The sequence below is a fragment of the Symphalangus syndactylus genome, chromosome 4 (genome assembly GCF_028878055.3).
Source record: "Symphalangus syndactylus isolate Jambi chromosome 4, NHGRI_mSymSyn1-v2.1_pri, whole genome shotgun sequence".
NCBI classification, from domain to species: Eukaryota; Metazoa; Chordata; class Mammalia; order Primates; family Hylobatidae; genus Symphalangus; species Symphalangus syndactylus.
Genome location: NC_072426.2, coordinates 97,586,333 through 97,612,065, shown reverse-complemented (window position 1 = coordinate 97,612,065; position 25,733 = coordinate 97,586,333). Strand labels below are relative to the sequence as shown.

At 44.7% G+C, this 25,733-nt stretch overlaps 1 protein-coding gene across 1 annotated transcript in view; it reads left to right on the top strand.

Annotated features, from left to right (window-relative positions):
* LRMDA (leucine rich melanocyte differentiation associated) overlaps window positions 1-25,733 on the top strand; it is a 1,130,865-nt gene that overhangs the window by 574,092 nt on the left and 531,040 nt on the right. The gene's annotated exons all lie outside the window — the stretch shown is intronic.

The window sequence follows — 25,733 nt, the reverse complement described above, 5'->3', positions numbered from 1 at the left end:
TGAACGACAGAAGATGAATGTGTTTCTTGTCCCAGCAATATTTGTATTTTCATTGTAGTTGAAGAAGTGAAGGTGGAATATCAGGTGCAACCGACCAGGTGCTGCTTCCCACTCTATGGTCTTTATATATCCAAGCTAACCTGAGATCCAAAGCTAGGAATTTACTTAAACTGTCTGCCATTCCATCTGTTTGGACTTGTCTACAAGCCAATCAGGAAGATATATGAAAGGTGAACAGAGGCAGCATTTTAGCTCCTTCTGCACTCTAGGATTGTACAGTGCCACAGTCTCCAGTAGCATGCTCTGAACATGATCACCGTATCGCTCTTCCAGATGGAAGGTGATCCTGCAATCAGTGGCCTTCGCTTGGCACAGTGTAGGCTACAGTCAGGCACCTGACTCAGCGAGAACATTCCTTAGGTGCCGGGAGCAGGAGAGGGAGGCTGGACATTCCATGTTGCCTGAGGCCACCACCCTTTGGACTAAGAGACAGAAAGAAAATGGCGCTCACCTCTGGAAAGACCAAGTCGTTGATGTCCTGCCTCCCCTCTTCAGGGCTGTTCTACCTATGAGGCCATCTCCTGAAGGCACCATATTTTTTATATAACATTTTGTCCTTTTAGAAATTATCCTGACGCATGTCAAGAGCTTTCACACCAAAAAAATATGTCACATTAGCTTCCAAGTTTCTGATTGTCTAAATAACGCAGCAACTCAACATACAGCTGTCTGGCATTTTGACAGTACAATAACCCATAATTCTTCCTGCCACTCAACTCTTCAAGGTTAGCATTTTGTAGTTTGCTCTCAAGGAGTAGTCATTTAAATTTTCAAGAGCAAAGAAATGAATGTGGCTGCTTCATACCTCTCTTTTGATCTTTCCTTTATTTATTTGGGTGCTTTTTCTATTTATATTTTCCATTATATATTTTGGAATGCTTATGTTTGGGTGTAAACTTTTCTTGGAGGGTTAGAATGTTGTGTCCCATTCTCCAGATAGATGGGAATAAAAATGAGACATATCTGCTGAGCTTCAGAGGGCAGCCGCCCTGTGAGCAGTTCCCAAGCATTGGCAGTGGAGTAAAGCAAGAAGGAGCTAGTAGGCATATGGAGTAGTTTATGATTCTTCCCTGCCTCCTTTCAGAAGGCAGGTGAAGTACTTGCAGCTGCATTCTGAGGAAGGTGGAGTTTCCGGTTTCTACCTTCTCTCGAGAGAACCCCACTTGCTTGGTCCAACCTCCATCCTTGAGTCTCAAGGATGAGTCTTGGAAACGCAATTAACATCTTTGACTTAGCTGCTGGTTTCTGAATTGTCCTAACTGGCTTGGTTGCAACTGGTTCTTTTTTATAGGCACATTACTCTCCCTAGGTGGGAAACTGGGTTATGAATCTGGCTTTCATTAATTACCTCTATAAACTTGACCAAGTCAACAGTTTTCCCCTTTGAACTTCTTTCCTTATTTCTAAAATGAGATTACTAGCTCTTGCCATACCTGCTACTCTAGGCTTATATAGCTGGGATAAGAAGAAACAATAGGGATAAATGTGCTTTGAATTATTGAGAGCCATGCTATCTCAATATTAGACATTATTGTGAAGTTTTTCTTTCAACCCACTGCCAGTTTATATCCCGGATCTACCTTCCTGCCTGCAGTAATTTAGTGGCTTATTGTGATGTGTGGGTCACTTTCTGAGACAAAGAGAGTCAATATAATGCCTTCTGCCAGGAACAGGCTTTATTTAGTGGCCTTTCTTGGACTGTGTTCAAGAGTAAACTCTTGGATCTTGGGCACCCTGAGGATATCTCAGGGTTTAAAATTCCTGAGATAAAATAATTAAGTTTTAGATCCATAACTGACTGACAGACTCAATGAATGTGCTTTGCCTGGGAAAAGCCTCACCTCTCCAAACTCACCAACCCATGTTTGAGCGCATGAAGTTAAGCACAATTTAAAAGCCTGAATGTGTGTGTAAAAAGAATCACTGTGTTTATAGGCAATCTGTTTACACTTTGAAAGCCATTAGAGTGATAGTGATAAAAATTTACCAGTTTAGGCCCTAAAATCTCTAAAACATAATTTGTTTGTTGAGGCCCATTGAAATTGATGAAGAAGAGAATTAACTCTTCTTCAGCATCCCTGGGACTCACTCTGACAAGTCTGAGAGGGGCTGCTGGCTGGAAATTATAGAAGGTTTGAATCTAGGTTCATGGGGAGTTTCGAATGGGTGGAATTTCTTTGGTTGGTTGCTTTTGGTGAGGAGGAATCCAAGTCAATTTTCCCCCATTAATTAAAGGTTTTATGACCCCTCTTCTTCAGCATTGGCAATCTCATTTGCTGTGCATTTGCTACTTCTAACTGGAGAGTCTGAAGTCTTGTGCAGTCTACTTGTATAAGATGCTGGAATATCACAGTCCCACACTACAAATAGCCTGGGCTAGGAGGAGAACAACTTGACGGGGTTTACCGCAAATGTTTCGATACTAGCAATAACACAGTCACTTGAATTGCATATCATTCTATACTCTTCAAAGCATGTCGCATCTGTTAACATAGCTGATCTCAGAATAGTGCCACGAAGCAGGAAGGACTATGATTTCTAAAATTACGTTTTGTTTTTGTTTTTGTTTTTGAGACGGAGTCTTGCTCTGTCGCCCAGGCTGGAGTGCAGTGGCGCGATCTTGGCTCACTGCAAGCTCTGCCTCCTGGGTTCATGCCATTCTCCTGACTCAGCCTCCCGAGTAGCTGGGACTACAGGCGCCCGCCACCACGCCTGGCTAATTTTTTGTATTTTTAGTAGAGACGGGGTTTTACCGTGTTAGCCAGGATGGTCTCGATCTCCTGACCTTGTGATCCGCCCGCCTTGGCCTCCCAAAGTGCTGGGATTACAGGTGTGAGCCACTGTGCCTGGCCAAAATTACGTTTTTAAGGATTTTTTTCTGACTATGAAAATAGTGCATATATGCATTGTAGAAATTTTGGAAAATACTGAGAATCATAAAAAAGGAAATTAAGGTTGCCTGTAATTCCCCACTTCCCAGAAATAACCACTTAAAACCTTCTGGAATATATCCCCCCCAACACACATACTCCTTTTTGTATGTATTTGCACAAATACCTGTAGATTAGATTTTTAAATTTGAGATCCTTCTATAAAGATACTATATTATTCTAGGCCTTTCACTTATAAACATTTACCCATGTTATAAATAGTTCTTGAAACCCCACTATTTAATAGCTGAATAGCTTTCTGTTTGAAGAGTGTATTATAATATTGTTGAGTAACTAGGTTATTTTCAGCTCCCTATTCTACTTGGTATCATGAAGTATGTTCCAGGACATACATCTATTTTTTTTTTTTTTCATTTTAAACACAGCTCTGATTATATCCTAAAGACAAACTCTTAGAGATGGAATGGCTAAGATGTTTCTGTCTACTTTTTGAGGACTATTATGTAAAGTGATAGAAAGGCAGGGATTTTATCCCAATTTGATGGTGGGAAAACTGAAGATCAGAGAGTTACACTTACTTGGCTCAGGGTGCAGAGTGGAACAGCCAGGTGGCTCCATGGAGGCACACACCTTGCTGGCACTCTTACCACCTGGGAGGTGAGGACGGCAGCTTGGCAAGGCTAAGCTAGGTTACAGCGTGGCCATTGTGGGCTCTCTTCACAGCCCCTATTTGACTGTGGTTTGTGATACTGATGGAGATTAACGAAATTGTCATTCTGCTTCACGTCACTGCTTCTCAGAGCTTTCTGGGCTTTCCCTCTCCCACTCTCTCCCCAACTCAGTGCTCTCTCAGAGTGGCTGCAGCCCATCTGCCTGCGTGTTTGCTTGCCTTTCTTTTTAACCTAAAACATTTTGGAGGATGCCTATCAAGTTCCACACCCTGTGTTGGCTGCAAGGGGTACAAAGATGCGTTAATTCAGTCCTGACCCTCAAATGTCATCTAGGATGAGAATTCAAACAGGTAACTGTGGTGAAGTATGAAGAAGACATAATCCTGGGGCTGTGGAAGAATCAGAAATGTCCCGTTTGTGAAGCATATCATGCTGTTCCTGGTGCATGACAAACCTCTAGTCTGCTGCCTCAGTGGACCCCTTTGTATTCCTATCCTATAGTATGTGTTTTGCCCAGACTTGTACCCAAAAGTCTTCTCACTTTTGCTCCTTTTTGCTCCTTGTCTGCTTTGACTTACTTCCCATTGTTTTTGTACACAGAGGGCACCTAATAAGTAATTGATGGTGTGGCCTCACCTCACCACCTGGCCTCTGGGTACCTCTATCCTGGCCCTATTCTTGCTACTTATAAATTCCCAGGAAGTTGCACCTGTCCCTGAGTTTCATTTTCCTTATTTGTAATATTAAGGGAAGAAAACCCAAATAACTGCTAATGAAAATAATAGCAAGCATGTATTGAGCACTTATTATGCACCATGTACTCTTGTAAGAACTTTACACATATTAGCTTATTAAAGCACATGTCTTCGTGGGGTTAGGGTTACTGTTGTCCCATTTCTCAGGTGATGATCCACGGCCCAAGGCCACACAGCCAGATGATGGGACCATGAGGCAGGCAGACATTAGAGATTGCTCTCTTGACATTGTCCTCCACTTTCTTAGGACCTTTACCTTACATTGCACCTGGAATGGCAAAACACTTGTGGTATAATTTGGGAGTTCAATATGGTTAGTTTGGGAGAGCAGAAACTCTCTTGAGTTAATAATGTATTGCAGAGCAGGCATGGGGACATCCAGGACCTTGGCTGTTCCCTCCCCAGAGCTATAGACCATCACAGAACCAGGGAACTGTGGGGCTGGGAGAGACCTCCGAGGAAAAGCTCCTTTTTCAACCATCCATTCACTTGCTCAGTCACCAACATCTTGACCACCTGCTATTTGAAAGTCATTATACTGCATGTTGGTCTTGCTATGGAGACTAAAAACAGGTATGACTTCTGCTCTCAGGAAACTCACAAACCGGAAAGCTGGGAAATAGCATGTCACACAGCTGGTAGGACTGTTGGGAGAGAAAGCAGTAAGGATGAAAATGTTTTCAGTTGAAATGCCTAATTCTCTCTAGACTTCCAGGAAGGGGCCTGACAATTTTGGCACAAGGACTACCTTCTTTCCAGTGCGTGGCTTGTGTTCCTGGGTCTGGCAAGTCCAGAATTATTAGTAGAGAACTCTTGTCCAAAGCACTAATTTGGAGGCTGAGATTTATTGTTGTCACAGCACCTGGCTTACAAAAATAAGCTTTGTCATAATGGAGGAAGAAAAGGGAGGAAAATAAAGCCAGGTTTTAGATCAGTTGCAGAATTTTTTCCCCTGTCTATTGAGGTTTATAGTAAAGTCAAAATGCCTGGTACTCAGATTGATTTGAATGAAAAAAAAATAGATATACATATATATGCATGCTTGAACAATGTCAGTCTTCCAATGTGCCTCTAGTTCCTCTGTAAGTCCCCAATCTAGGAGTTTCTTCTGTAGCTTGATTCCAGCAAGAACAGGCGCTGCTTCAGTATTCATTTCAGTGGCATTGACAATACTGACAATATAATTGACCTAAAAAGTTCTGGATTTCCTGTTAATGCACTTTGGAAATGTACATCAACTACCAAAAAAAAAAAAAATCATTTCTATCTACATTTCACTTGATTTCCATTTTCAAGAGAGAGGCTTCATCATTATTATTCTATTTGAATAGCACTGATATCTTGAGGGATGGAAGGAGATTTCTATTGTATGCGGGAGTACTTTATTTCGATATTTTCTTTGTCTGATTATACATGATAAACACACATTAGTGACATTTCGTGCATGTTTGGAAGATAAATGGGGATATCTCTTTAAACCATTCCTGACACTTGCTAACCTGTGAGCTTAATGGCATTTTCTCTTTGATTCAATAATTTGTCTGTCAAAAAAAAGCTGGGCTGACATTCTCCTTGTTGTGGGATTGAAATGGAAAGAAATCTCTTCTCTTGAAGATAATTTTTTTTAAAATTGAGGGGAACATTTTAGGATAAAAATGTTTTTGAAATTATTTGGGCTTTTGGTGGTGGAGGTGGAGGACGGGGGCTGGGAGGGTGGCGCTGATGAATGCGAGAGCCCTGACATTATATGTGTGGCAAGTCGTCTTAAAAGGGGGCCCATTACCTCCGTCTGCAAGTCCTCTTGAAATAATTAGGGAACGTGTGAAATCTTGCAAATGAAGATGGCTCCTACTGTGGTGTCTCCTGGGAGCTGTCAGCCTCCCTCCTGGTGGAGGTGGTTGGGTGGGGTGTGCATCTGTGTGCACAGGCATAGCTCTGACTCCATGCGCCTGCCTTGGTTCCCCTGGATGATGGAGAGGTCCCCTGAACAATGGTGAGAGGGAAGGCAGTCCTAGCATCATGCCGGAGAGGCTCCAAATCCAGATGCCTGTTTTATCTTTGGAGATTTTGGAGCAGCCTCATTCAGGGGCTGTGGTGAACATGAATCGAGTGGTGAACCTTGAGTTTAGGGAGACATATGGTGGGCCGCAGGTGGGGCTTAGAGCTCATGAGGGAGGCCTGTGCATCTGTGAGAAAGGTGGCCTCACATGTTGGGAATGAAGGACCATTTCAGAGCTGTATCATGTGACCTTAGGATGTGTTGCTAGCCTGTCTCCTGGGGCCCCTCCGTGCCCTGCATTTGAGGGCTTCTTGGAAGTCTGATTACGTAAAGTTGATGTGAATAGGCAGGGAGCAGAATGGAAGAGGATGCTTGGTGTTGAGAGTCTGCTTCCCTCCCTTCCCGTTTCTCCACCGTAAGGGGTCTTCACATGCACCATTAGAAAACAAGGACTTATTAGGCCCCCTCACGTTGATTGATTCAACACCTTGTATGTGTGCCAGGCACAGTTCTAGGTCCCGGGGAGGCACCCCAAGTCATATAACTTGCCCATAGTGAAGTTAGGAATAAACCCCAGGTTTCTTGACTCCTGATCTGATACTTATCTGGCACACACCACCCTGCCTTCCTGGAGACCCCATCTCCTGCAGGAGCCTGAACTTCTTTCTCATTGTCTGGTTCTTCCTTATGGCTTCCGGTTCCCCTGTCTGAGAACCCAGGTCAGTCATTTCATGCTGGGTTACCCTAGCAAAACACAACAAACACAAACAAACAAAAATGAAGTCATCAGCCATCACATGTGTTTTCCCAGGCTGGATTTCCCACTAGCAAATAGGGCCCTTCAAAACCTTTGAACATCCTGAGCACTGTTCCTTTAGAAGCCCCATCACACAGCATATCAAACATATTAAAATTAACCCCCATCTCATATTAAACATGATTTATGAAGTTTCAATATGAAATTTTGGGGATGGATTTTAAAAATCATTTTTATAGTTTTGAGGTTTAAGAGTAAATTCATTATGGCTTAAACTTTGTTATATTTAACTGTAAAGCTTGAGTTGATTTGCACTTAACTGACCGATGAATATTATGTTTCTTTCTGTTGAAATTGAATGAAATATTTATTACTTAATTTATTATTTTTATTTATTGTATTATTTATTTAATGAAACATTTATTAATCTTAGTTTTGCAATTTTTATTTCACATTTTAGAGCCATTTATTTTGAGATATCAAACATTTCATTGGCCTTTAATCAGTTTAGAGGAGAGCCCTTGACACTATGCCTGTAGCTCCTCATGGATGAAAGGCCCTGCAAATAGACCTCTTTGCAGCTACCCACCCAAAACCAAATTGTGTACCGCAACATTTGCTGCCCTTGGGGAACCCCTGATGGGCCTGTTGGAAAGCCTTTTCTAAAATCCCTGGGACTGGCCTGAGTGTCATGGAAGTGACCCTGAGGACTCAAGAAGAACTCCCGTTTCTACTTGCCATGGTGTCTTACTCAGCTTGGGCTGCCATAAGAAAATACTGTGGACCAGGTGGCTTAAACACACATTTGTTTCTCACAGTTCTGGAGTCTGGAAGTCCAAGATCAAGAGCCAGTTCTGTTTCTGGTGAAGACTTTTCCCAGTTTGCAGATGGCTGCTTTCTTGCTGGGTCCTCACACCCTCACATGGTAGAGACAGCACACTCTGTTCGCCCTTCTTCGGAGGGCACCAATCCCATGATGAGGGTCTCACCCATGTGACCTCATCTAACCCCAATTCTCTCCAAATACTGCAACTTCAAATACTACTCATACAAAGGTTCCACTTCAAACTACTGTCACACTGAGGGCTAGGGATTCAATATATGAATTTGAGGAGGTTGGGGGGTGGGGCACAAACATTCACTCCCTAACATACAGTGTGGTGGAAACGCCCAGGCCTCAGAGTCTGTGGCTGTGGGTTTCACATACCAGGCTCACCACTTTTAGCAGTGGTTAGCCTCTGAACTTCAGTTCCTACATCTGTAAAATGGGGATGGTAATCAATCTGGAGGGTTGTTATTTGCATTAGAAGTAATGTTTATAAAGGGTCCAGCACCCAGTAGGTACCTCTTCTTATTGTAATTTACCCAGTCTTGTGAGGGCATCTTTAATGAAATGAAACAGCAGCTGTTATGCATGGAGTTACAACAAAGAGACACATAGAGCAGGGAGACAGGCCAGGAGCATGTCTGGAGGCAGGAAAACAGATAAGGTCCTTGGCATTGAGGCAAGGAGGGGCTCCTACAAAAAGAGTTTTTTCCCTACGTTTCTGGGAAGTCTCAGGCTTTCAGGGAACTCCTCAGGTTATTCCAGACTGCAAAGAGTGGGCTGAGAGGCCCAGCCTTCTGGGCCTGGGGATGATTCAGGAATGAAAGATCCCCAAGCTGGGAAGACTCAGCTTGAGGGTTTTTCACCAGAAAACAATCTGCAGTTTATTTATATATTTATTTTTGCCATTTCCAGAATGGGAAACACAAACGGAAACGATGAGTTTTATAAATGTGGAAGTTTTGTGCCTGGGGTGGAGGTGGGGGGTTGGTATTTATGTGCAAATGGCCCTAGATTCTGCAGATTACCAGTATCTGGGGAAGGAACAAATGCCCAGCATTTAGAAAGCCATCAGAACAGGGAGCGCCACCCCTGGCTGCGAGAATTGGTGGGCTGTGATATGGCAACCCTCTTTCCTGGGTACTCCACCATTAGAGGGGATTGGTGGGTGGAAAATCAGAGGCAGTGAGTAGTCTCCCAAATCCTTCCACTTGAGTCAGCCTGCAGCCAATTAACCTTCCTGACCAATTCAAGACAAGCCTGGACCACAGTGGAAGGAACGTCCCCTGGCCTACCCTCTCTCTCTACCATCCTCTCTCCCTTCCTTCTGCCACTCAAGTGAGTGCTCAGTGTGTATCAGGCACTATCCTAGGTGCTTGCATTAAATTCATGGGCAAAATGGAAAAATTTATAATAGACATTAAACAATAAATATGTCTCATAAAGACGTTACACGTTGGAGGGCAAAAAATGCTATGGAAAAAAGAAAAAGAGAGCAGGTAATAAAATTAGTAGTCCTGGGTGGAAGTGGCAGGACAGGTTACAGTATTGAACAGGGTGGTCAGGAGAGGCAGCATTAGGAAGGTGACATGAGTAAAAGGCAGGTAAGTCAGTTGAGGGTGTTGAAGGACAAAAAGACTATAAAATGAACTGTCTCTGAGCTCATAGTGTCTAATAGGGGGAGGAAGAAGCCAGACAACATTGGAATGCCTGGAGTATCATTTCTTCCTAACAAATCTGAGCAATGTGGCTTAGGGAGATGAGGAATAGCTGTGCCTGCCAGTCCTTAATCTTATGTGGCTCATGGTACCGCTAGGCAGTGCTTGGTATCAGATGGAGATTGAGACCTGGTTATAAAGCCAGAGTTCTCTAGCCCAGGTGGGGTTTTTGGGTCTCTAATGGCTCAAAACATTTGTTGGATGAATGACATGAGTGGTTGAATGAAAAACTGAGTGGATAAATTCGTCAGTGAGCAAATGAATAAACAATGAATGAATAAAGACTGATTAAAATTCTTATCTGTGTTAAGAATAGGTAATTTACAAGTTCACACCATAAGTTACTAGTTGCACATTTAGCTTCAGTAGTAATTTTTAAGGTGCTTTGCTATATTTAAAATATATAGGCATTTACACCATTGAGTAAATTTTCTTTTTTTATTTTATTTTATTATTATACTTTAGGTTTTAGGGTACATGTGCACAATGTGCAGGTTTGTTACATATGTATCCATGTGCCGTGTTGGTTTGCTGCACCCATTAACTCGTCATTTAGCATTAGGTATATCTCCTAATGCTGTCCCTCCTCCCTCCCCCCAACCCACAACAGTCCCTGGAGTGTGATGTTCCCCTTCCTGTGTCCATGAGTAAATTTTCAAATGTCGTGAAAAATTATCCAATTTTAAATATGTTTAGGTATTATAGTATAGTCCGAACTTAGATTTTCACTTATAGCTGTAATCAAAGTAGACCATATTTTCTGTACCAACAGATGACTTTGCCTCCTATGTAGAGTGAGAGCAGACTGCTTGATAAGCTTGTGAATCACAGTTTCTTGCTTATGGATAATTGCTGCTCTTGGTCTCGAGACATGACATGGAGATCGACACAGAGTAAACTACTGGTCTGCTGGTTACTGAACTTTGCATATTTTCAGAAAGACCTGGGGGAACTTACAGAAAGAGCGGCAGATGGTGTCAGGCACGCCACAGACTGGCCACACCCCAGGTCTACTTTATCAGAAGTTTCAGGTATGGTCTCCAATGTCTGCAGTTTAAAATTGTTTCTCAGGTGATTTTGGTGTCGATAGTGTAGGGGATTAAGGAACCACTGCACCAAAGCCAACTTTGAGAGCAGGAGGTATGTGCTTTTCTTTTAAATTTTTTTTTTTTTTTTTCTTTTGAGACAGAGTCTCGCTCGTTGCCCAGGCTAGAGTGCAGTGGCGCGATTTCGGCTCACTGCAAGCTCTGCCTCCCAGGTTCATGCCATTCTTCTGCCTCAGCCTCCCAAGTAGCTGGGACTACAGGCGCCTGCCACCACACCTGGTTAATTTTTTGTATCTTTAGTAGAGACGGGGTTTCACCGTGTTGGCCAGGATGGTCTCTATCTCCTGACCTCGTGATCCACCCACCTCGGCCTCCCGAAGTGCTGGGATTACAGGCGTGAGCCAACGCGCCTGGCCTTAAAATTTTTACTTCATTAGTGTCTATCAATAAATGGATAAGCATAAATCCTAATTGCAGGAAGCCAAATGAGACAGATTTATCCCCCTCCAACAAGGTAGCATTTCAGTCTTCTCTCTCTCTCTCTCTCTTTTTCTTATTTTGTTTATCTTTTCCCTAAACATAGGACTACACTGTACATATTACTGTACTATTTGCTTTCTCTTTACAATTCTGGTACATTATGTGTGTCTTTCAATACATTTTAAAGCTACATGATACTCCAGAATGTGGAAGTGATCCATCCTTTCAACTTGTTGAAATTCATTGATTTACTCAAGCGCTTCCCTCACAGAAAAATGTTGATAAACTTTTGCTGACTGAATAAATAAAGAGAACATAGCTATCTTGTACCATCCACCCCATGTCAGTTTCCCATAGGAAGTTCAGTGTTAAAATCAAGCCAGTTTCCTCGGCACATGTAGTTCCAGCTACTTGTGAGGCTGAGACGGGAGGAGCACTTGAGCCCAGGAGTTTGAGGCTGCAGTGAGCTATGACTGTGCCACTGCACTCCAGCCTGGGCAACAGAGTCCTATCTCTAAAAATAAATAAGTAAATACATAAAAAATAAATAAATGGGCTGGGTGCGGTGGCTCACACCTGAAATCCCAGCATTTTGGGAGGCTAAGGTGGGCAGATCATGAGGTCAGGAGATCGAGACCATCCTAGCTAACATGGTGAAACCCAGTCTCTACTAAAAATACAAAAAATTAGCCGAGCGTGGTGGTGGGCGCCTGTAGTCCCAGATACTCGGGAGGCTGAGGCAGGAGAATGGCGTGAACCTGGGAGGTGGAGCTTGCAGTGATCCGAGATTGTGCCACTGCACTCCAGCCTGGGTGGCAGTGCGAGACTCCATCTCAAATAAATAAATAAATAAATAAATGAACCACCTGAGACTTAGTTCTTCTTAGGGAAGGTTCTAGGCTGTGGTGAAAACCCCTCTAATACAGGGGTTCAGGCAGACTTGAAATGGAGTCACTGTTTCACAAAGGGAAAGAGAACAGATCCGCCAATGAGAAAAGTTGATGGGGCAGAGGCCTCAGGCAAGGTCGAGACCCTGTCTTCAGAGTCTGTGAACATTTAAGGAGCTAGGACTTTCTTTATCTTCCTGGAGTGTCCACCGACTAATATAGGGCAGGATATGGTGAGGATTGTGAAAGACCCAAGAGCCCTGGAGCTCCCTGTGCGTCGGCTGAGGGTGTTCAGAGGAGTGAGGGTTTGAACTGAGTTCAGAAGGAGAGTCAGCCTGAGCTCCGCTGAGCAAAGGCTCTGGGTGACTCTGCCACTTACGTGGAGAGAGCCGTTTTGCCTCTGTCCGGCCATGTGAAGACCGGCTGGCTATTGCAGGGGGCTCTTGGAAACCAGGTGGGTAAGAAACCAAGTAAACTAACCATTCTGTTGTTTCTCCAAGAGGAGAAACAATAGCCACAAAAACCTCAGCCCTCTGCAGAGCCAAGCTCCAAGAGCCCCTTTCACAGACACATAAATATTTAATAATCATCTGTCTACAACCAATCTAGGGGAAAAAAATCTTTAAATAGACTGCTCGAAAGGCCAAAACCTGAATTTTAATTGAGGTACTTTGAATTACTCCCATTAGTCAGTCGCTCTGACTTTTTCTTAGTGAGGGCTGGATTGTTTTTGAAAGGGGGATCGAAATTATTAGCAGCCCTTAAAAAAAAACCTGCTGATCCTACTAAATAATAAACTAGGCTTCTTTTTAAAAAGACATGGCTTTCTAGGCTTCAAGCAAGAGGGTAAAGTAAGATGAGCCCCACATTTTAAAGATGCAATTTGAAAAGCAAGCGTTAAGGGCATTCAGATGCCTGGCTAAGCAGTTCCTCGGCAAAGCACTTCTGCAATGCTCCCTGGTCCTCCTAAAGTTTGCAGGATAGAGAAGGCGTGTGTGTGTGTGTGTGTGTGTGTGTGTGTGTGTGTGTGTGTGTGTGTGTGTGTGTGTTTATATATTTATTTTCCCTCTCTCTGCCCCCTGGGCCTGCAGTCTTCTGTAGCCGATGTAACAATCCTCCTGGACGAACCCCTTGTATCTCATGCTAGCCAATTTCGACAGTCTAAAGTGCTCAAATTGAGCCATTTTGTTCTCTGTAAAATAAACCTCAGGCCATTATGCGTGGTTTTTCATTCACCCGCCTCCTTGTCACCCTTCCCTTGGCCCCTCTCTGCCCACCCTCCCCTCCTTCCCCATTCTCTCCTCTTGCTCCCCCTCTGACGAATGGGAGGGAAGCAGACATCCTTTAGGAGACCGCTGTTTTCAGTCCAGGCATGTCAACTTCACTCTGGCACAATTTGCTTTGAGATCTGGGGCATAGAGCTGGGCCACAGGGTCACCCCCCAGCCATAATTGATCTTGCTTATTCATCTGCTTCCTGCGTATTGCCCTCTCCCCACGCTGGCCTTTGTTTGGATAAATTGTTGGAAGATTTACTGTGGTGCTGAAAGCCGCCTGCCCTGGTGTCCCTGCCACCTCTTCCAGGGTGAGACGTTGAAGTGGCACTTAGGGAAGAAAGTTCTCCCTCCTCCCCGCCATCCCAAACCTAGAGGACATCTCCCAGCATCACAATTCAGGCAATTTCCAGACTAATTTACTATGGAATCACTTTGCATGGCCCGTGTGCACTGGTATGAGAAATGTTAATTGGTGTGTGAGCCTGAGATGCTCTTCCAAAGGATTTATCGTCGGAAGCAGAGGTGGGGAAGGGGAGCAGAGGCCGTCTTTGTGATGGCTTGGAGGCTGCACTCACTCGCTTCAGATTATTTTTAAAACCAATGGTCATGATGGATCTGAATCCAGTAATTTATTCGATTTTGGGTCATTAACCCTTGTTCTGCTTATGGCAGCAAATGACTTCATCGTCAGAGATGATGAGTGTTCCGAACTGTGGGGATACTTGGCTCTCTCGAGCTCTCATCTGAAAATCAATTTTAAGCAAGTGGCAGGCATTAGAAATCCTCTCTGCTTATAGGTTTCTGCAGCATTTCCTCTAGGATTTGAAGAAGCAGGGAGGGCAGGGGACAGGGAGAAGCCTCTGAGAAACTCCTATTGCCGGGGTGTTTGCTTTGGGGTGGCTAATGTCCTAAGAAGGCTACACAATAGACTGTCAAAATGGTTCTTTCAGAATGGGGCACGGATCACAGTTTAGAAATGGGGGAAAAGGAAAGAAAGGAGCAAGCCTCCATTGAGTGATCCTGCCTGTAGACTGAATAAAATAGCTTGAAATCATTGTTTTGATTCCCATTGACTGAAGGCTGGAGGGGCTTTACTGGTTAAGCTTTTAAAGCCGCAGCAGTTTAAACACTTTTTTTTTTCCTTTTTTGCCTGCTGCACCCTTTCTCCAGTTGACTTTGAAACACATTAACTCATCTTTGGAAAAACAAAAAACAAACACTGTTTGCCTTCAGTTCCGAGGCTGGCTTCTCTCTTGAGGTGTTATATAAATAGGTGGCATCGCCCAGCATTGTTGGCTGCAGGGCACAGGGGACTGGCGTGGCCAGTGCCAACCTGCCTCCCACCAGGCACACACTCCCATGGCTGCCCACACTGCAGTCCTCTGCCATGCTGGACAAACTGGCTGGCAGTGTTTTGGCTCAGAGAATTTCTTCCCTGCCTTTGAAGATGGAAGCAATGTTTGACGGGTGCTGGAGAGCTCTCTGAGAAGGGGCCCATCTTTAAGCACTGCCCATGTGAGCCTGTGTTTTCCTTAGACATAGTCATGGGAGATCCTTTCCACTGCTGACTTTTTAAGTTGAAATATTTAGGGAGAAAATATGAGTTTTTAGAAACTTTTAAGTGGAGGAGATTTAGTAATGATTTAGCCAATTTCCTTTTTTTTTTTTTTGCAGATGAAGAGCCTATGGCATAGACATATCAAATGCCTTGTCCAAAATCACACATACTGCAGGGAGCAGAAGTGATCCTGAACCCAGGTCTCCTGAGCAGTGGGGTACCTGGGGTAGGGATGGCAGCAGGTTGCTCAGGTGCAGATAATAAGGGACTGCACTGTCTGCAGGGAATTTACAAACAATAACAAATCCCCTCACTCTGCTTTTTTTTTTTTTTTTTTTTTTTTTGAGACGGAGTCTCGCTCTGTCACCCAGGCTGGAGTGCAGTGGCGCAATCTCGGCTCACTGCAAGCTCCGCCTCCCGGGTTCACGCCATTCTCCTGCCTCAGCCTCTCCGAGTAGCTGGGAGTACAGGCGCCCGCCACCACGCCCGGCTAATTTTTTGTATTTTTTAGTAGAGACGGGGTTTCACCGTGGTCTCGATCTCCTGACCTCGTGATCCGCCCGCCTCGGCCTCCCAAAGTGCTGGGATTACAAGCGTGAGCCACCGCGCCCGGCCCACTCTGCTTTTAATGACCACCATGAGCTGATTCTCAACAATGTCAGAGCTAAAAACACCCCTTTCTGCCAAGGTGGTTGCTCCCACTAGCCCCCTCCCCACCTCTTTGGGACCCCCACTGCTTCTGACTCCCAGTTCTGTGTTTTTCTCACTAAACTAAGGTGCATCCCTCATCAAATAGCAACCAAACAAAAAAAAAACTTATGTTAGAAGTTCCTGCTTCTTTTGGAATTAAGTAAGGAAAATAGCCTTTTGATGAGCTCGCATTAGCCAGGAATGGTGCAGAAAAGTGTGATGTCTTAAAATTCGAAGCTAGGGGGCCCCTAAAAAGAAGTGATGGGATTTGTCGGCTCTCTCCTAGCCTGCATCCCTCTGACATGTGAGTGTGGATTGCGGGCCAGGAGCTCACAGCCTTGCTCTAGGTAGATTCAACAGAGCCAGGGACTCTCTGCATTACCTTCCAAACCTAATTCTCTCCCATGTATCATCAGAGCCTAGGGGGAACCTCCCAGTGGTCTGAGGGCCTGACCAGCTTTTATGTATGTCTCTTTGTGGTCATCTCGGCCAGACTGGTTGCTATCCAGGTTTTTCTTCTCCTCCCCAGCCGCTCCCTGAAATGGGTGGGTAAGTATCCCAGTCTGACTTCAGCTGCCGAGTCATCAGTCCTGACAGATGGCTGCCTCTTTGCCGAGCAACCCCCCTCACTGCCTCCTCCCCCAGCCCCTCATTTCATCTTCCCCCTGTCAGAACTCACCCTTTGGCAGAAATCTTTTCCGAGAGCTAAATGTGAGCCTCAAAGAGATGCCGTCAAGGTATTTTTCATAATTTTCAAAGGTAATTTCCTTCCCTCCCCCCCACCCGCCTTCTCTCTGTTATAATTATGTCTTAGCAGCTCCCCAAATCAGCATAGCAGCCAAGTTCCCTCCCCCTGAAGGTGGCCGCCTTTTCCCGCACAACAGGCCTGGGAAAAGGCCTTGGAGAGCAAGGCTGGGCAGCCAAAGGCTTCCTCACCATTGCATTGAGAGGCAAACCTTACTGTTCCAGGATGAAGGAAGACTTAAAATGGCTTTGTGTCACTTTTGGTCTAGAGATTCCACTGTACCCTGAGGTATTTCCCTAAGTGCCCAGTCCATGTTGGTGTTTAGGGTACTCTTAATCTAATTAATATCTTTTTTTTTTTTTTTTTGAGACAGTGTCTCACTCTGTTGCCCAGGCTGGAGTGCAATGGCGCAATCTCGACTCACTGCAACCTCTGCCTCCCGGGTTCAAGCAATTCTCCTGCCTCAGCCTCCCGAGTAGCTGGGACTACAGGTGCTTACCACCACCCCTGGCTAATTTTTTGTATTTTTAGTAGAGACGGGGTTTCACTGTGTTAACCAGGATGGTCTTGATCTCCTGACCTCGTGATCTGCCCACCTTGGCCTCCCAAAGCGCTGGGATTACAGGCGTGAGCCACCGTGCCCAGGCTATATCCATGTTTTTAAGAGTAGGCAACATCCATTCCAGGACATTCTCTGCAGCTTCTTTACCCTCCCACTCCTCCTCTCATGCCTCCTTATTCTCTCAGGAAGGAGCCAAGGAAAGAATTCCTCTTTCTCCCTGAATCCTGATCTCTGCCACCTCTGAATCTGCCTGTGGCTGGCCCTCAACAGGTGGCCTGGCCACAGGAACGGGAAGAGGACTGGCCTGTATCTCAGGCCCTCTGCAGAGATCCAAGCATGGCCAGCCCTGGCTGAACGGAGATCCTGAGGGTAAATTATCTTCCACTAGGAATCCTGGGACTTGACATTCAAAAATTCTATTCATTGAAAACAGACTAGCCCTGAAAACCTGGTTTAGTAGATAAAATCTGTAACCACAAGAGGATAAATCGAGTTTGGCTTGTTTGTACTGGTCTAATTTAATATGATCTCCCTTGGAGTTTCCAGCGTCTAGATTTTCTAGATCATTAAATCCATTACTTTTCACTGTTAACTTTTTTTTGGAGGATGGGGTAGAGAGTGGATATATTTTTTAGTGGCATCCCACACTAATCGTGGGAGCCTCATCAAAGCTCATTTGGGGTGTGAAGTGACTAATTTCTAAGCCCAGGGGCTCTGAAGGAGGATTTTCATCCATTTATCACAAAAGACCCCAGCAGCCAGTCAGGAAAGGGGTCTGCTGGCTGCAGCCACTGGTGTAGTCCACCCGGAAGAATGAGGAGAGGGTCCACTTCCAATCCCCCAAAAATGCTGAATGCCAGGATGAGGGGTGTGGGAATGTGGCCATCTCATCTCCCGTACCTCTGGATGGTCTACAGGGCCATGGAGCCATTGCCGTGAGCCAGTGTGTGACCATGAGCGAGTGGGCCACCCCCTCCATCCTCAGTTCCTCCATGTGACTGGTGGAGCGGGTCTCACCTGCCTCTCAGGGTGAGTGGGCGAGGCAGGTGAGAGCTGCATGCCAGGGTCATGTGCAAGTCTTAAGTGCTCATGAAAGTAGCCATCACCATTTCCTTAATATTAATCCCTCCGAGCCTCAGTTTTCATTGGGTAGGAAAGAGATTCTGCGTGACTGAGATTTTAACACCATGTGCCCTTCCCTTGTGGAGCGGTGGCATCTTAAAGAGTGAATATTTTGTTCCAGCTCTATCCTCCAGGGGTCAGCTTTGGGCAGGTGGGGAAAAACACGGGGCCAAGATCTTTACTCTGAGGGGAGATGCATAGGCACATCCCTGACTTCCCGTGTCTCCGGATTGCATGGGATGGAAGGAGGAGCCCAGAGGTGAGGGCAAGCCATGCTGGATACTATCCTTCCCTTCGCTCCCTTCCCAAAGTCCAGGATAGGGGGAGGAGGAGGGAGTAAGGCTGGCCATAGAACTCCAGGACCTATGTGAGAAGACTGTCACACTCTAGGGTTAGGGGCAGGGTCTGAGTGCAGTTCAGGGTTGCCAGGTTGTCAGAATGGCCTGGAGAGGAGCAGCAGCCTTGCCCAAAGCTGGTTCCTGGAAGGCAGTTAAGTAAAGGCCTGCTGTCAACACTGGGCTTCTGTTTACCGGTTGCTCAAGCCCTTGGTCTGCACTGGGTTCCTCTCCTCGATGGACCAATGCCTTCCAATCAGAGTTTTCAGCCACTGCACTTTGTCATCAGACATAGCTGCAGGCCATGGTGCATCTCAGAAGCCCACGTCAGGGCTACGCTCTTGTTCCAGGACAGAGCTCATAGCCCAGATACAGCATGAGCTTTCATGTTCCACTCCTATGGTGAAGAGCCAATGGGACCCTACTGCACTTGTTCATTTTATTGTGAATTTGAATCCGTGGCTGTGTGTGTGTGTGTGTGTGTGTGTGCATGTGTATCGGGGGGGTGGGAGGTGCTTTCCTCCAAGTCTTTTTTAAACTTTAATAAGATGGTTCTTAAATTTTTGGCATTATCCTTTAAATACACAGTCCCTTTGGCTCTTCCCCCAACCCCTGTAACCCCTCCAAACAATTATAAAGCATGGGAACAAAGCGGGCTGGGATATGAGTGGTGCAACTGGTCAGTTCACAACGAGGCAGTGCGTGCATGCACACATGTGCATGTATGTGCGTGTGACAGACACTGAGTTAAACCCCTCATCATTAAGTGGTGTCCTTCCTTGGGCACCAGAAGACACTACACAGTGTCTTTTCCTGCATAATTGGACTGTCTTTTCATACAAGCTGAGGCGCTTCTTTCGGGATATAAGCCCATGCAGTCTCAACAGGTCAGGAGCGATAGTAAAAACCTGTTGTCTGGCTTTGTATTTGGAATAATGGAGTCACTAATCTACTTGATCTGGCCAAGTCAGATAAAGGAGAAAGTGAGGGATGCCTGTGCTTCAGAGATGGAATGTATTTGTAAAAGCAATTTCTTTGCGGGAGGGGGAGAAGGGGGAGACACACAGGAAAAAAAGGGAGCAAAGACTGTTGGAAACCTTTTAATTAGTACTAATTACCTCAACAGAAAATGTTGGAAGCTTAAAGGATTTGTGTCAGCAAGTGAAAGATCAAAGATTGCTAGGCTCGCATTTTAATCTGTTGGCTATAAAAAGGAGTAAGGGGGGTGGTAATGGGACCCAGGAGAATGGCTGCCCAGGTGGCGCTGTCCTTAATCCCTTCTTTACTGCTGCAGCCCCAGGCCTAGTCCCAATTACATAATAAGATGATTTAATTTATTTTTTTTTTGGCTTTGACTTTAACTGGATGTAGAAAAGAGGAAGGGTCATTTTTCTCCCCTTCAGTGAGGATGGGGTGGGGCTTCTGATGGTAGACTTGATAGCTGCACAATCCCTTCTTTGATTTTCCCAATCAGCAAAATGACATTTTAATTTCAAATTAAAACAACAATAACCATCACCCCACACACAGAAGAGCACTCTTTAAGGATAAAAGGGTCTCTGGGTATACAAAGAAAGTGGGGGCCTTTGGTTGGTTGAGCTGTGGTTGGGCATACCTGGGGCAACAGGTAAAATGTGTTAATAGAAAGCTCTACCTACTAGGTTCATCACCGCGACAGTTCCTTACAAGTCCAATAGGGCAGGGACAGAGGGAGGTAGGGAGGAAGGACGAGGAAGAGTGGAGTTGACAAGCCACACCACCCATCTTAGAAGGCCTCTGTGTTTCTCTCTGTCACCACCCTATTTTCTTTCTCTTTCAGAATGGATTAGGCTGGGGCAAGGGCTGTTAGCAGACCCCATTGGTGCTCTGCCCATATTCCCTTGGCAATCACCATTCTTGTGCATTGCCAATCTGATGGCTTCCAACTACAGACACCTGTAACTCTATTCTCTGGCTGCTTGAACTTTCTCAGCCCTCAACCAATGACTGATGGCAGGAGGTTGGTTAATATCCCAGCTCCCTCATCCCTAACTGAGATGTCACTGAGAAGTGATCCACATTACATCCCATACCACTCTAGAGAAGAAGTTGGTAGTCAACTGCTGGTCAGCCCAATATGGTCAGCTGTTTCTGTTTAAAAAAAAAAAAAAATATATATATATATATATATATATAATTATATATATATATATGGTAACATTGTTATGCCTATTCATTTACATATTGTCTATGACTGCTTCCATGTGGAGCTGAGTAGTTTTAACAGAGATCATATGACCCACAAATCCTAATATATTTACTCTCTGGCTATTTACATAAAAAGTTTGCTGATCCCTGACCTTACGGGGTTAAACTCAGCTGCCCTTAGCAGTAACCCACCTCATACTATATCCTTTATTGACATCTTTCCCTTTTTAATCTCACTTTCTGGTGTTTTGTGGGATCGCTTCCCAAATAAATGACTTGCTCTCATATCCTCACTTCAAGATCTGTTTCTAGGAACTCCAGCTCAACACCATATGTGCATATACACACCAAAAGGACAGAGTCCCTGCAGATAGTGCTGGTTCATCCCATTTCTTCCACAGGCCAAAGCTGACATCATCAGAAACATAGTGAAACAAAATAGCAGTTCAGCTTGGAGAACTCAAAAATGCTTTAACATGCTGCCACTTTGACTGAAGGATCTGAGCTCAAGCCATTGAGCCTCTTTGTTCAACAACTTAGGCTCCTTCTAAAGCTTAGGCTTCAGGAGATAGGCTGCAGGAAAAATCTAGAAGGAAGCCTGTATGGTAGAATTGAGGCCCAATGGCTCTGGATAGTGAGCATGGCTCAGCCCTCTGGGGCGTGGCACTTTGTCTTCATGAGATGCGTGACCTAGAGTGGCCAACTATTAGAAGGCTAGCCTTCTGGCTGCAGCATCTAAATATCCACTCCCTCTAGGAAAGGCTACCAGAGAAGGTTTCAGGCCCAGACCTCCTGATGTTTAGGTTATGTCTCTTCAGAATCATATACGTAAATGTAAAGCACTCGCCATTCAAAATCTGATGTACAGTCCCTCCTTGTGTATTGTCTTCTTGTATCTTCTGACCTCAGTTAGTTAAGTTTGATATCCATTTATCATGAAGCCAGAGAAGGACTTGGTTGGAAGATTGAAGAAATAGATGCCCTGGCACTTTGCCAGGTCTATTTGTTATCTATTGCTAAGTATCAAATTGCCCCCAATTTAGCAGCATATAACAACAAACATTATTTATCACACAGCTTCTGTGGGCCAAGAGTTTGGATGCAGCTGAACCCAAGGTCTCTCACAAGCCTGTGGCTAAGGCATGGAACAGGGCTGCAGTCCTGTCAAGGCTTCCCAGGGAGGATCCCTTTCCAAGCTTATTTGCATGATTGTGGGTGGGATTCGGTTCCACATGAGACTAAGGCCTCACTTTCTTGCTGGCTGTTGGTTGGAGACCTACCTTGGCTCCTTGTCACATGGACCTCTCCGTAGGACAGCTCATGACTTGGCAATGAACAAGGGAGAGAGAAGGAGAAGTCCAGAAAGACAGAAGTCAGTCTTTTTGTAATCTTATCCTAGCAGTGATATCCATCACCTCTGCAGGATTCTGTTCATTAGAAGCAAGTCGAGAGGTCCAGCCCACACTCAAGTGGAAGGGGTTACAGGGCTGTGACTACCAGGAGGGAGAGATCACTGGGAGTCATCTTAGAAGATGCCTGCCACACCATCAGCTATCAATCCGAACATGCCACTATGCTGGTATCATTTAATAATGAGATAGCCACTTAAACAGATTTCATTGGCTGTCTTTAATCATTAAATAATATTAGCTATTTTAGAATAAAATCTTTCTGAAACTTACCAACTCCTCTGTTTTCTTAAAGAGGTTATACAATATATACTTTTATGATTTTCAAGTCTCATCTCAGAATCTACTTCTTTGAAATTGTCATTCTTGGACTTCTAGCCTAAAGTAATCACTCCCTCCGAGTTCTTGTAGCACTTATTTTCTATATTGTTTATGTGGCATATAATCATATATTGCTTTGTGACAGTTCTATTGTTATCTTGAGTTACTCCTTGAATCTTGTATTGTTTAATTTCCACACGTCGACATCTTGTCTCTCCATAAGAATTATAAACAATTTAGGTGCAGCAGTTGTCTAATACTTCAGATAAAAGCAACTGCAATGGAGATTCTATTTAAATATATGTTGACTTTTTTCCTTTGATGATGTTGATTTCTGATTCATGGCGGTGATTCTTTTAAGGCTATTAAGAAAATAGCTTTAAAAGGGTAAAATAGTCTAAAAAACGTATATTACTCATTGCCCCGACACTGGGTGGCCCAAATACTCTCATTTTTTTTTTTTTTTAGCTTTGGTTTATTTATTTTGGTAGGTGGTTTTGTTTTAGTTTTTAATCTGTTTTCCTTTAGTGTCAACATAATAACCATCGCTTCTCTCCCTTTTCTCTATTTTGGCCAAGAATTGGAACTAGAATCTTGAAATACTGCTTTAACCAGTTTTCTGACTAAATACTTATGATCTTCTGTAACATCCTGATTTTGTGACATCATCATTGGGACTGAGAGGTGGAGGAAAAAGGAACACACCTTTATTGAACACTGACTTCATGCCAGGCGTTATTCACTTACCTTTAGGTTCTTGACTGTGTTTCAGAGAATGAAGATGGATTCAAGTGTGAACTTTAGATAAATAGTATGCTGTACTTTTATAGTCTGAATGATGGTCATCTTACACTAGGAATCAGAGGCCGGGTCTTAGGAAAAGAGAATAAAAATAAATGTGTTTAAGGAGGTTGGATTTGACCGCCGCATCAGTGCTCAGGGTCCTCAGTTCATAATACCTGGCTCGCACAGCTGCTTGGGATGTTGCCTCCTCGTGAAACCACTTCCTTAGGCCTGGATGAGAACCTTGGCATTTCTTATAAGAGTAGTAGTAACTTAGAAGTTGTATATGGGCTGAATTGTGATCTTCTCCCAAATTCATACTTTGAAACCCTAACCCCCAGTACCTCAGAATGTGACCTTACATGGAAATAGGATTGTTGTAGATATCATCAGTTAAGAAGAGCTCATACTGGAGCAAGGTAGGCCCTGATTACAATACGACTGGTGTCCTTGTAAAAAGAATGCCATGTGAAGAGATGCACACATGTGTGGGGCGGACGCCACGTGAAGGCCGGAGTTAGGCTGGAGCAGATGTCGCGCGAAGGCCAGAGTTAGGCTGGGGCAGAAGCCATGTGAAGGCTGGAGTTAGGCTGGGGCAGATGCCACACGAAGGCTGGAGGTAGGCTGCACGCCACCAGAAGCTAGGAGAGAGGTCTGGAACAGACTCTCCCCTAGTGCCTTCAGAGGGAGCGTAGCCCTACTGATAACTTGATTTCAGCTTTCTCCACTCTAGGAATGTGAGACAAATTTATCTTGTTCTAAGCCACCCAGTTGGTGGTACTTTGCAACAGTAGCCCAAGGAAACTAATTTCACAGGAGATGTTTCTGGCCTGGATTTGAGACCTCTATACCTCATGTTCTGTCCTTGGTCCTGAATCAGACCCCTTGTTTTCTGTCAGAGGTCTCCCATTACCTTCAGGAGTCTCCATTCTCTAAAAGGTGTCTGTGTGGTAAGGTATCTTCCTGTGGTAGTTCCAGCCCAGTTGCTACTTCCCATGGAGAAAGTAGCCCATCAACAGTGATGAAAGTGACTTCCTACACTCAGGCAGCTGTGTTGGGGCAGATCTGAAATGTCGGAGGGACAGCCCATTCAGCATGGGGTATTTTCCTGGGCTGCTGTGGCTTCCAGGGCAGATGTGCAAACACATCTGTGAAAGTTCAGGGCCGCCGAGAGCTAATGAGAGCTGAAGCTTCAACCTGCTTGATATGTTTGCTGTCACTTTCTTTTCTAGTGACGCTGGAGAAGGGAAAAGTCATGCAGTCTGTCAATCTTGTCTGCTCCCATGAAACTGAGAAAGTTCTATTACTTTCCTCGTGGAGACTGACATCTGTGCCATCTCTTCCATCACTGTGGAGGCTCCTTCCTAGATCATGATGTGGGCCAACAGGATTTAGCTGTAACCCTTGGCAGCTGTGGACGACAGCTCGCCAGAATAGTCAGAACTCAAAGGAAGCAGAGAAGTTTGCCCGACAATGGACAGAGCAAAAGTCTTATCCTCGATCTAATCCGGGGTTTCTTAACCTTGACACCAGTGACACTTTGGGACAGATAATTTTTGTAGTCAGGGCCTGTCCTGCATATTGTAGGATGTTTAGCATCATCCCTGGCCTCTGTTCACTAAATGCTAGTAGCACCACCCAGACATGACAATCAAAAATGTCTTCAGACATTGCCAAATGTCCCTTGGGGAACAACATAGCCCCCACTTGAGAACCACTGATCTAATCCCTTCAAATAACTGTAGGGATCTCTGGGGGATTTTGCAGTGGTCTCAGGAAAATGCACAGACGTGTCATATTAGGAAGGGGTAGTTTTGGGTAATTGCAAGGTAGTTGACGACATTTAAGGGAACTGTACAAGGCATAAAGATGTCAGGCTTCTGGAGGTTTTTTTTTTTTTTTTTTTTTTTGAGATGGTGTCTCACTGTGTCACCAGGCTGGAGTGCAGTGGTTTAATCTTGGCTCACTGCAACCCCTGCCTCCTGGGTTCAAGTGATTCTCCTGCCTCAGCCTCCCGAGTTCCTGAGACTACAGGTGCACGCCACCATGTGCAGCTGATTTTTGTATTTTTAGTAGAGACGGGATTTCACCATTTTGGCCAGGATGGTCTCCATCTCTTGACCTCGTGATCCACCTGTCTCGGCCTCCCAAAGTGCTGGGATTATAGGCATGAGTGAGCCACCGTGCCTGGCCCTGGAGACTCTTAAGACATAAAGTGAAAAGAAGCTTCAATCAATGCATAATCTTACAGATTCTAAGTGTTCAGATTGATCAGCTATAGTGACCATGTTACCAAGGGGTTATTGTTTGCTGGCAAATAGGTGGGGTAACTTTCATCACAGTTTGCCCAGGACTGTTTTAGTTTATGCCATTTTCGTGGCATAATCAGTAATAGTGTCCCCTTTACTCTAGGAAGTATCCCAATTTAGACAGCAAATTTTATGGTCATCGTACCCTTGGGCCAGGTGCAGCTCACTGTGGTGTTTGTGGACAGCACAAATACTAATATGGCTGTCACGCAGTAGAGTGTGTGCTCTCTGATTCCTTCAGTCCCGGCCACTCCTTATTGTCTTATGTGCATTTGTCATATTTCAGCATTTCTAAGATATACATTTATTTTACATGTTAGCATACCTGAATCCATCTCAAAATTGA